Raw genomic sequence first — 12,236 nt, 5'->3', positions numbered from 1 at the left:
TTTTGCTTCGTTCTGCATTTACTACACTCTAAAACATTGTGCATTTTTTATAGTTAATGCTGTTTTTAAGAAACAAGGGTTATTTCCCATTCACAATACACAGCTTAAGTGCAAACAATTTTCCATGGTGTTTCACAGGGAAACTAAAGACTGAATTGTTTTGAGTGCTGAATTGCCTTTCATAAAGCCAGGCACAAAATCACTGCCTCTACTGTTGTGATAGCTTATGACAAAACTTTAAAGTTTTTTTTCTCTCCCCTTAAAAGCTTTGTATTCACCCTGCTGAGTTATAAAAGTTAATTCCATTTTAGATATATTGAAGTGGAAGGAAATCTGCTTTCCATACAAGAGAAAAAGAACAAAGTAATATAGATTGACTGTAAGACTGATACTGCCTTTTTCTTATTTAGACCAGCCACACAGCCAGGTTAAATGCTATCCTGGAGTCAGCAGAAAACTAAACTGACATAAAATTTGTTCCCTATCTGTTAGTTCTGACTATCCACCAAATGGTGGAGCCCTGGGTTCAGGTGTGGAGGTTATGTTAAGCAATGAATTATTTAGGCTTTTCCACTTTCTAAATTACACAATTCTTCATGAAACCAACTACTCACCAGTTTGGTCTAATGGTAAAGACTGGAAACCAGGAGACTATAATTTCCCATCCTGTCTAGGTATGAAAGTCAGCTGGGTGACCTTGGGCCAAGCCCTCTCTCTCAGCTCAAACCCCCTCACAGGAATAGCAATAGCAATAGCACTTAGACTTATAGTGTTTTACAGCCCTTTCTAAGTGGTTTACAGAATCAGCATATTTTCCCCAACTATCTCTGTCCTCCGTTTACTGACCTCAAAAGGATGGAGAGCTGAGGCAACCTTGAGCCAGTGAGGATCGAACTGCTGGCAGTTGGCAGAGTCAGCCTGCAATACTGCATTCTAACCACTGCACCACCATGGATTGTTATAGTGAGGAAAAGGAGTATTAGATATGTCTGCCAGCTTGAGTTATTTATACAAATAATAAAAATGGATGAAATTAAATAGCAGTCTGGACAATGAGATGGGGCAGGGCTTGGGAAGATAGACTTTGGGGTTTTAAATTAAATGTAACCCAGTATAAATAAAATTAACAAAACCCAGAGGTTTCACACAGCCATCTGAACATTGTCCAGGAACTGGTATCCTGTTCAGGAAAGTGGGATATCTGCCTTTCTTATAGGCTAACAGCTTGTGCAGCTCACAATCCACCAGGTAGTGCATCAGTAAGATGTATTGTAAACACAAGTTTAATATTCTTTCAAAATTTCGCACATCTGCAAAAGTATTATAGTTGGAAAACCCAAATCCCTGATTGATGGGCTTTGGGGGCTACTGAATTTTGAGAAAGTTGGCTCTTCCACATTACCGCTTTACCTGTTAGGTACAGCACTAGCTAGAAACTCAGTTAAACTCTTCATTGGGGTGTTCAGTAGAGAAGAATACCCAAAATACAAGGAGAGAGAGTAGCATCAACCTGAAGAGCCTGCCTCAACCTAAAGGGGGCAATAGCTGCTGACTTGCTTCTCTTTATAGGCAACATAATAGCAACATACTGTAGCTATTATCCATCTTCCTCCTGGCTTAAAGAGGATTGTTCTCCTCAATATCGGAGACAATTCAGGACAATTTAGCCTTGTCTCAGTTGTAGTCTGAGGATGAGATAAATGCAACAAGGAGACTTGGCAGATTAAAGAGACTGCCAAGGCATATTTGTATTGTGATTAGAGACAACAGTCCCTTCTTTAGAGCACTCCTTCTGCAGTTCTCTCGCTGATTTGTTTTAAGAAGCTTTCCCCGCCTAATAAATGTATTAAAATTTCTCCCCTATTTTTGTTAATTTTCAATGAGTGTTTTTAATTATTAAATTAATACTTTTATAATATACTGTACACATGTGCATATTTGTTGGCATTATAAGTTGATCTTTTGATATATTTTAAAATTATGTTAATTTTAATTTTTGATACTTGGATGTGTGTGTGTGTGTGTATGGATAGATAAGTATGTACATACATACATACATACCTACCTACCTACCTACCTACCTACCAGGGGTGGGTTTCTTGCCCCGTTCCAACCGGTTTGGTTGGAATGGGGCCGGTGGCGTCCTCGTGCACGTGCGCAGTACACGCATGCGTACTAGCGCCTGTGCGATGCTCCAGCTGCTCCTGGAGGATCGCGCAGGCGCTATATGCATTCTGCACATGCATGGAAGTGCAGAACTCGTCAAAACCGGGAAAGAAACGTGGGCGGGCGGGTGGATCCTTCGGCGTTCCTGGAAGTTACTTACTTCTGGGTTCACCGACCAACCGGTTCGCAGGGACCGCCGCGAACCGCCTGAAACCCACCCCTGCTACCTACCTACCTACCTACCTACCTACCTACATACCTACATACATACATACATACATACATACATACATATTGTTGCTCTGGCTGATCTGAATGGAAATCTACAAGTTACAAGTAAGATAAACATTTTAAATAGTGTAGAGCAGGGGTGTCAAAGGCATGCATCACACGCAGGCCACGTCCACTCCAGCTCCATGAAGGGGAAAAAACATTGCAAAACATTACATGATAGCAATGTGATGCTATGAATTTGACACTTGTGTTGTAGAATGACCTTTCTGGCATTATGCTGATTGCTGATGTAGCTTTGAGAAGGAACTTTTAAGGTAATTCATCTTTATGCATATTTGACAAACCAGCCTACAACATTGTTTCTGGAGTACTAAGGGATATGCCCTTATGCTACTAGTATGAAGGACATTCAGTGTCCTATCTTGTCACCCAAGTAACAAAAGAAAACAATAGATTGATTAGATGTGACAAATTATTTTTAAGTATGTTTTCACTTCTTAATGGAACAGCATAATAGATATATGGTAGTCTGGAATGCACATTGATGGGCTAATTTTCAGTTTCATAGATAGCTCTGCAGAACAGAGTTCACAGAGGATAATAAACTTGTTCTATTAAAGTCAGATAATGATGCAATTCTTTTTAATCAGGCTTAAAGATTGAGATCAGTGAACAAAATATAGTGTTTGGACAGTGTTTTCCAGATAGTGATAGTTCAGTATTAAAAAAAAAAAAACAACCTAGGATAAGGGAAATGAAGTCAATCAGTATTTCAATTAAAGATAGGTGATCTTTTGGGTTTGCAACTTTCTTTGTCTATTGATTGAGGGTCACCAGAGACAGAGTGGAAATGTAATGGTATCAGTCTAGAGATGGGCTGAAAATTTGAGGACCTCTTTTCTGGTTATGAAGATGAAATTTTACTGTTATAAAGTACAGTAGATTAGATTATTATGCAGTACTTTCATAACATACAGTATATATCATTAGTTTCCTACCAACAATGAGCAGGAGTGATTATAATTTTGCTGTTGATTTAGGATCTTTATTTTGGGGATGTCGGGAAATAGATAGAATTCTTTATAGAAGATAGAATTCGTTATTGGCCAAGTGTGATTGGATATACAAGGAATTTTCGGTGCATAAGCTTTCAGTGTACATACAAGCAATAAATGATAAACCATGATCATAGTCACCATAAATACATTCATGAATCATAAGATACAACACTTAGTGGTAGTTATAGGGTACTAAATAAGCAATCTAGGAAATACTAGAAAACTAAATAAACAATGTAAATTGTAATATACAACAACAGGATTATAGTCATAAGTAGTAAAGGAGATAGGTAATAGGAAGGATGAGAAGAATAATAGTAATACAGTCTTAGTAAATAGTTTGAAAGTGTTGTGAGAATTAGTTGTTTAGCAGAGTGATGGCAGGCAGGAAAAAAACTGTCATTGTGTCTAGTTGTTCTTGTGTGCAATGCTTTATAACATCGTTTTGAGAGTAGAAGTTGAAACAATTTATGTCCAGGGTGTGAAGGATCGTGACCCGTCAAAACCGCACTCGACTAAGTCACGGCCGATTAAACCGCATTGCTGATGTCATCAACAGGGCGACAACAGCCAGCACGGAGAAAGAAGGGCGCTTTAAATAGCACTTTGAAAGCAAGCCGATTCAACTTAAGGTAAGGGTTAGGTTTAGGGTTAGGTTAAGGGTTAGGTTTAGAGTTAGGTTAAGGGTTAGGATTAGGTTTAGGGTTAGGTTAAGGTGCTTCTGTCTCCGCGCTGTGGTCGCCCTGTTGATGACATCAGCTACGAGGTTTAGTCGAGCGCGGTTTATTCAAGCACGGTTTTGTGGTGGAACCGTGAAGGATCTGTAGATATTTTCACAGTCCTCTTTTTGACTCGTGCAGCATACAAGTCAGGTTGGCAGCAATTTTTTTTTCTGCAGTTCGAATTATCCATTGAAGTCTGTGTCTCTCTTGTTTGGTTGCAGAGCCAAACCAGACAATTATAAGGGAGTTCTGGAATGGTATAATAGTCTGCAAGTCCTTCAACACAGAACAGAGCTTTTGCCATGGTCTGAATAGTTTGGGGGACATGACCCAGTCAGCAGTTCCCACATTGTATAGGTGAGGGCTCTCCTGGTACTTTTCATGTGTGTTTGATTATGCACTTCTCTTAACTGATTTATTTGATTGTTTGGCTGAGGGCTAGAGAGGTTGTTATATGGTCCATTTCTTTTTTGGTCTGATAACTGTTCAAGGCAATTAATGTTTAGGACATGTAGAAGGAAAAAGTTTGACATCAGTTCTTTAGCACTATGGTATTACTCATCTGTCTCATTTATCCACCAAAGCTGTGCTGTCTTTCACCGTCCCTGACAACATTCAGAATAGGCTGTTTAATGTTCTAATCAAACAGCACAATGTTTGTTTCCTCAGTCCATTTATTTGGGCTGAGCATTTATTTAGACTTGAGTCTTTTCACTTCTTCCATCTATCGGATTTAACTTTGAGGAAGTGCCATGGCTGAAAGATAAGCTCTTTCAAATGCAATTGGGAAAAATGTGCAGTGAATAAAGTTGGAAAGATCTTATTAATATACAAAAAATAAATGCCCAATAGTAGAAGGCATAGTAGTGATGCTCATTGACAAGGGTAAATGTTGGCAATCTTGAATAATTGCCTCATTCTTCTGATCCCATTTGCAGAGAGTGAGAATTACCTCAAATATCTTAGTTTTAGTAAGCAGGATGCAGGAATCCCTTATTCACCTTCTTAATTCTCCTAGGTCCCTATACACTTCATATACCTTTGTCCCTATACACTTCATCAAATTTTGAAGGTCCTATCTATTTTAAAAAAAACCACACACAGAACTACCCTCTTCCACAAGCCAGTTAGACCCAAAGGATGGGAAATGGAGTTGACTGGAAGGTTTGGGAACTGAAATCTGGGAAACTGGATTTCAATTCCCAAACCTTCTAGACAATGCCAAGTTGTGAAAGCTGGTCCAACTCTATTACAAACTGACATGTGGTCAACTCTGTTGTGATCAAGAAATGCAATGTTATTTAGAGTTGAAATCGGGGTAAAATGAGCTAATGAGATGATCCTTTCATCTGGAGCATGTGTTTCATTTTGAACAAAGGAAATTTCAGAAAACATTGTAGGACCAGTGAAAAGAAGGCACCAAGGCTATAGCAAAACTAAATTAAAGGAAGGAGATCATGGAAGTCAGATTTTTGACCCAGCAGACTGTGCATCTCTGCAGAACTCTGACAACAAAGGAGAAAGAAGGATTAGAAGTACTGCTACTAATTTACCTCCATCTCCTCTCTCTGAAAAGTAAAAATTAGCTGGACTAGACAAGAGGCTTTTATTTGTTGTACCTTCATTTTCTCTTCCTTCCTCACCTTGTCCAGAGGGAACTTCAAAAGATGAAGGGATGTTTGTGGGATGGGTATCAAAAAAAAAAAAAAAAAATCAAGATAGCAGTTGTGACCTGTGATGGAAGCCCTGTGTTGTTGTTTTTTTACATGCATCCCATGTACAATTCACATTTTAAAAAAGGGCAAGTCGTGGATCATGTGGTTACAACCACTACTTTCACTTTTTTGATGCTGCTCCCTCCTCTGCCCCCTCCCCCAGTTGCCCCCTAGCAGAAGTGCTGTAGTGGTAGATGATTTGGGTTAGCCCAGCAGATGAGTTTCCTCTTGGATAAAACACATTTGTCATGCATTATTACAAGTCAGCTGTCCGACATTGGATGTTAGTTGGTTGGTTCATTTGCGGATTTACTTACTTATTTATTTTTAGCCAGAGGTTGAGAAAGGGAGTAAAATGGGTGATAAGAACACTGAGTGATTCAAGTGAATAGGGATTACCTACATGGGTTCCGGTATCTTTTTCTCTGTCTTCTAAGTTTGAGAGCTCATCTTGTCTTAATTGTTTGTTTGCGGTAGCACGCAGGGAACTGCAGCTTGCAGGCAGGAGCTGAATTGGGCAAGTCACAGCACAAAACTACAGCAAGCAAAAAGCAATGCTATTGTGGCACCAAAGCAGCAGGTGAACAAAGCTAAGGAGTGCTTGCAGCAAAGAGGAAGGTAGGAGACACCATGTGGGCAGTAAAACAGGAGAGGACTGACAATACATGGTTCCTCTTGATCCGCCTCTTGAGATGGTGAAGCCTGATCTTCTAATTCCTGTAAACATCTCACATGGCAAAGTACTCTAAGCTGCCTAGCCGCCTTCTGATCTTTTATCTGCCTGCAACAATTCTGTTATCTTAATTACAGGATCAGGAGAAGTAAACAACAGCATAGGAACACTGTAGTGAGATCACCAATATCAACCTTTCAGTATTGTGTGTTTACCAGCTGCCTACAGAGAATCTTTATCAGGCAGAAATAAAACTTAGTTGGGTGTAAATGACCAGGACTAGCACCAATTAAAACACTTATTCTAATCTTTGCAAAGGGCTTTGAAAATGTTAATGCATTATTTGATGCGAGTCTTGTCTTTAACTCTGCCACCATGCGGCTTTCCCCATTTCTGTGACATGCTCTGCTGATAGTGCACGTAGCTATGTGTTCATTTTATAATTGAGATCAATGCTTCAAATGAAAATCTATTGAAGGCTTTTCTAAAATGATAGGTTCCAATACAGATAAATAGTCTGCAATTGGCCAAAACCAAATGGCTACTGTAGATGCCTATAAGCTCATTTCCAAGTTCTTGGACTATAATTGACTGTTTTATTTACAGCCTCTGTGCATCATATGTTGGATATATGGGTACTACTGCAACCCCATGCCACATTACTCAAATAATGACACCTTCATTGCCGATGTGCGGGGGAGTCACAACTTGAACTCTTCCCTTATGGCTGGGGTTTCAGCCAAGAAATGCTCAGAAGATGAATCAGATCAATCCAATGGAGAGAACTCTTTTCTAAAAACCATCATTATCTCTGAAAACCAAAAAATAATATACAAGAACTTTTCTGCTCCATTCAGACTTCAGTGTCTTGTTTCTATAATCAAAGCACAACCTTTCAGGCTCAACCTTTGTCTGACTCAAAAACGAGATGTGGTTTGCAATCTCCTTCAGGTCATAAGCATAGATTCAGGGAGTGATGAAAATGCCAGTGATACACAGCTTGAGCAGTCTAGAAAAACAGAGCTGTGAACACAAATTGGCATCCCTTGCTTATTCTAGTGGTGCCAAATTCTTTCAAACAAATAACATTTTTCCAGGTTCACCTTGTGTCCCTCTGGCAACTGCAGGCTGTCATGATTGAGATACTGAACTATCTGATTTACCATCTGACTCACATTTCATTGGAAGTTGGCTGTTGAAAACAGAACTTTTGTTTATTAGTCTTTCTCTTCAGGTAGAACTTCACTAGAGATCTGCAGCTTTAGGCAGCAGGTTTAGCCTAAGGCTAAAAGTATGTGGTCCAGGTTACTTTGAGAAGAAATCCTGGGTCCATCATAATTAACTGGCTCTGAGATGGCTGTAATTCAATAAGTTGCCATATCAAACTCTCATTCAAGATGTTTGGTCCTACAAGTGGTAGGTCAGTGATGGCTAACCTTTTTCGAACCAGGTGCCAAAAGCGTGTACCCGAACCCCCCAAATGCAATGCACACACACCCCGGCATGCACGTACAATCCCCCTACATGTGCACACACACACATGCACACACCCCCACACCCCCATGCATGCACAGCATAGACTTGAAGGCCAGCTGGCTGGCATGAGGTGCACACACATGCACGGCAGAGTTGAACTGGGGCAATGGCTCGTGTGCCATTGGAGAGGGTGCTGCATGCCACTTCTGGCATGCATGCCATAGGTTCGCCATCATGGTGGTGGGGCCTTAGAAGTGGGATGTGAACTAAATATGATCACCAGCTCAAATACTGGGGAAAGGAAGGAGGTTTGGTTTCCACCCATTTCTAAACCCAAATAAGCCCTTTGATGGGCAATGGTAGTAAAAGGCTCTCAACAAGAGGTGCAAAATAGCTGAAGCCCACATGCATCTCTGCTGTATCCCCTAAAGCTCCTCCCATTTGGGTAAAGCTAATTCTGTGGTCCTTTTTTCATTTTGTGGGTTTTCGGGCTTTTAAGGAGCAGGAGAAAAGGCTTAAGCTTTGCAGTTTTTTCCCTTCTCAGACTGTGACATGGCCCTGCCTATTTTTTTTTGTAATATGGTCCTCAACTTGCTGCAGCAAAGACTGGTTTAGCACCCAAAAATGGAATTTGTGAACTAGTATTGGATGGCAGTCATTGCTGCTAACACGTTTTTAGAATTGCAAGCTAAGGACAATAATGCACAGAAAAAAAAATGTATTGGCAGTGTAGCCAAAAATGCAATTGCCAGCCATTGTGAGCAAAAATGCAGGCAGCAAAGGAAACAGAACAGAGCTGGAGAAGAGAAATTGGATGCTGGGAAAGTACAGTGGGAATAAGGAATCTAGTATTTAAACACTAGTGTGACCTCAATAAGTAAGTGAGTATGTTGACGAAGGAGGGTTGGCATAATAAATAATGAATTGTTCTCCTCTAGCTCCAATCCCAAATGCTGTAGAAACTGAGGAGTTTTCTGCCTATCTCTTTTGCCAGCTCCCAACATGTTCTGACTGGCTCAAAGTTGACTCAGCCTTCCATCCTTCTGGGGTCGGTAAAATGATGACCCAGATTATTGGGGCCAATATGTTGACTCTGTAAACCGCTTAGAGAGGGCTGTAAAAGCACCATGAATTGGTATATAAATCTAAGTGCTGTTTCTAAGTGCTATTATTACTGAAACTCGGGACAACTCACTTCCTGTTTTTCGATTTGAGGTTAGCCATATTTCAATAGAACAATATCTTAGGGCAAATCAATTTGGATGTTCTTTGATCAGGCTTAAAATCAGGTTTAAAGATGTTTGAACATTGTGGATATTTCTAATCCTTCTCAGTAAAGAAATGTTGGGTGATGAGTAGGTAACCTACCAACAGAAAAGCCTCACTCCCCTTTCCCTTTTAGATTTGTCTCAAAAAAACTTTATTTCACTACGTGTGGCACAGCATTCGCTATTCCATCTGGATCAAATAATTTTATTACTGTCCTCATCATTTTTTATCTCAAGAGGGAACAATTTTATCCTAGGTGACAACAGGGAGGCCATTAAATGATATAGCCATGGGGAAGAATACTTTCAAAAATAAGATGCATTTTATTCTGTCTGAAGGTTATGTGTAATAAAAGTTCAGAGATTGTATTTTCTGGTGAATCTTGACTGCCAACAAGGAAATGTAGATTATATTTTATAAGTTCTGTTGCAGAAAGAAATGGGTGTCTGTTGTATATTAAACTGTATAAAGCTTCCAAAAGAAAAGCAATGTCAAATTTTTATTATTTCAGACTGGAACAATAGAAGAAGGCATAATTTAGATGATTAATATTTTATCTTTTTAATTTTTAAAATATTTTAAAATTTTACGCATATAACATTTAATATTTTATCTTAATAACTCACTAGTCTAGAATGCCATCTTAATTCATGAGCTGAAAATGAAATGTATTTCAAGGGATTTTGACCTATATGATTTGGGCTTGCTCTATAATGGTCTTGCTCGGGGGTGATATTTAAATCATTGTTCACATGAGTGTGTGAAGTAAGGTTTAAAACTTTTAATGAGCTACTGAATTATATATACAAAATTTGGAGTTTATAGAGTTATGGAGAATTTTGGATTTATCAAAATTCAGAACAAAAAAATGCAGTTTTGCTTTGCAGTAACAAAGTACTACTTCGGACTGAATCATGGTCTACAGCTACTAATTTTAGACCAAAGATACGTATCACGTCTGGTCTTAAAGTTGCTTCTTATTGATTAAATGGGCAAAGAAACATTCAATATTATCTCATATGGGTACTTATTATTTATAAACTGCATCACAGTTATATATTTAGAGAAATATGTGTAATATTTTAGAAAATAACATCCATGCATTTTCTTTTTATTTTTCTTCTTGGTATAATATTTATTGCTTTGTATTTTAATTGTCCTCTAATCATTTTATAGTATCATAAAATAAAATAATGTTTAAAGATGCCTATAGTTCCATCCATATGTGCTATATACACTATACTTTCCCTATTCAGTGCCTTCCTGATTTATTAGACTTTTAATTTCCATAATTCACAGACATTCTTGGCCTCATTCATTACATTCCTCAATCACTTCATGGCCTCAAGCACTTCATTACACCAAGATAATCTGTCAATAACTGTTTCTTTTACTCTTATCAGTGGAGTAGGCCAAAATCCAAAAAAAGAGAAAAAGGAAAAACTATTATCTCTGGTTGCCTGTGAACATCTCAGCAAAGAACTACACCCAGAGGCATCATCCAAAAGTTACAGTGATGTCATTGTGATGTTGGGCTTGTCGTGACACATTATGCAACATTGTGTCATTTGTCCATTTGTGTGATAATCTCATGATACAAGTGATGTTACTTTCTCCTGCAGGTGGCCATGGGTTCAACTCAATAATCCAGGATGTGAGCACACTGAAAACATGCATAACACATGTTGCTATTTTTTATCATGTTCATGTAATAGCAATCATAACAACAACATTTTAAAAACTACACTTGTTAGAGAAGGATACACCAGGATTTCAGAGAATTCTGGATTTTGTAAACAGACTGCATGCTAATGGCTGCAGCTCATTTTTCTGTATTAGATTCAGTTGTGAATAAACAGAATAGAGATGTGCTAATTCTGAAGTTTGTGACCAAAAGTACTGATTCTATCGGTGCAGCAAATGTTGATACATAAAATATTAAGGCCTGCTTTCCCAGACAAGCTCTTTCCTTTCCCTTTCCTTCCCATAAAAACCATGTACAACAATATTATTTCATAGTAATATAAACATTAAAACCCCAGCAATAAGAGGAATAAAAAACGTATGTAAGTTCACTACCAATAATTTAAACAGTTTTATTTAACAACGATCTGAAGTCTTTCAAGCGCACTGCTTTCTGTGTATCTGCTGAAATGCTTATGATAAAACCAACAACTAGAAAATGTAAAAATGTATTTCTTACATTTGATTTCACCAGCTTATCTTCTGATATGATTTAAGATCTATAATCTTTTCTTCCTAACCCCTCTATACAATCTTGTAAATATTTTTATATTTAATATTTTAATAGCCTTGAAAGGTTCGAAGTTGTTTTCAAGCACCAGATGCATTCATCATACCTTGGATTTCTATTTCAAGAAAATAGTGAAAAAAAGTGTGTGTCACATTAGACATACCTGTTTTTGAATCAGCTTTGGGGGTTACCAGAGTTCATATAACCAGATCTATAGAATGTTATACCTAAACCTAAACCAAAAAACTAGAGGTCATTTTTCCTTTGCTTTTTTTATAACCCGAAATAGAATTCGAAACTTTGAGAATCTTCATTGAACCTAAGCCTGAATAGAACGTGCTCACTTACTCTCCCCTCCACTGCAATACTTGTTCACAATCAACATTCAAACACCCATTGGCCTGTATCAGAATAAGTGCATAAATAAACCCCATATTTGGTTTTGTAGAGACCTCTCTTTTCCAGGCCTGGAGTATTAAGCATAGAGACCTGCTTCCTCTTTGTGACGGTGTGTGATCAGCATACAAGCTATGGTATTTTATTAAACTGGTTACAAAACATGTAAACTATGAGTTCCCTGATTTCTATGTCCACTCTTTATATATATATATATATATATATATATATATATATGTATGTATGTATGTATGTATGTATGTATGTGTATGT

General features: G+C 38.2%; 1 protein-coding gene across 1 annotated transcript in view; it reads left to right on the top strand.

Annotated features, from left to right (window-relative positions):
• CA10 (carbonic anhydrase 10) overlaps nucleotides 1–12,236 on the top strand; it is a 395,119-nt gene that overhangs the window by 118,188 nt on the left and 264,695 nt on the right. The gene's annotated exons all lie outside the window — the stretch shown is intronic.

The sequence above is a fragment of the Thamnophis elegans genome, chromosome 2 (genome assembly GCF_009769535.1).
Source record: "Thamnophis elegans isolate rThaEle1 chromosome 2, rThaEle1.pri, whole genome shotgun sequence".
NCBI lineage: Eukaryota > Metazoa > Chordata > Lepidosauria > Squamata > Colubridae > Thamnophis > Thamnophis elegans.
This window is presented reverse-complemented; position numbering and strand designations above follow the sequence as displayed.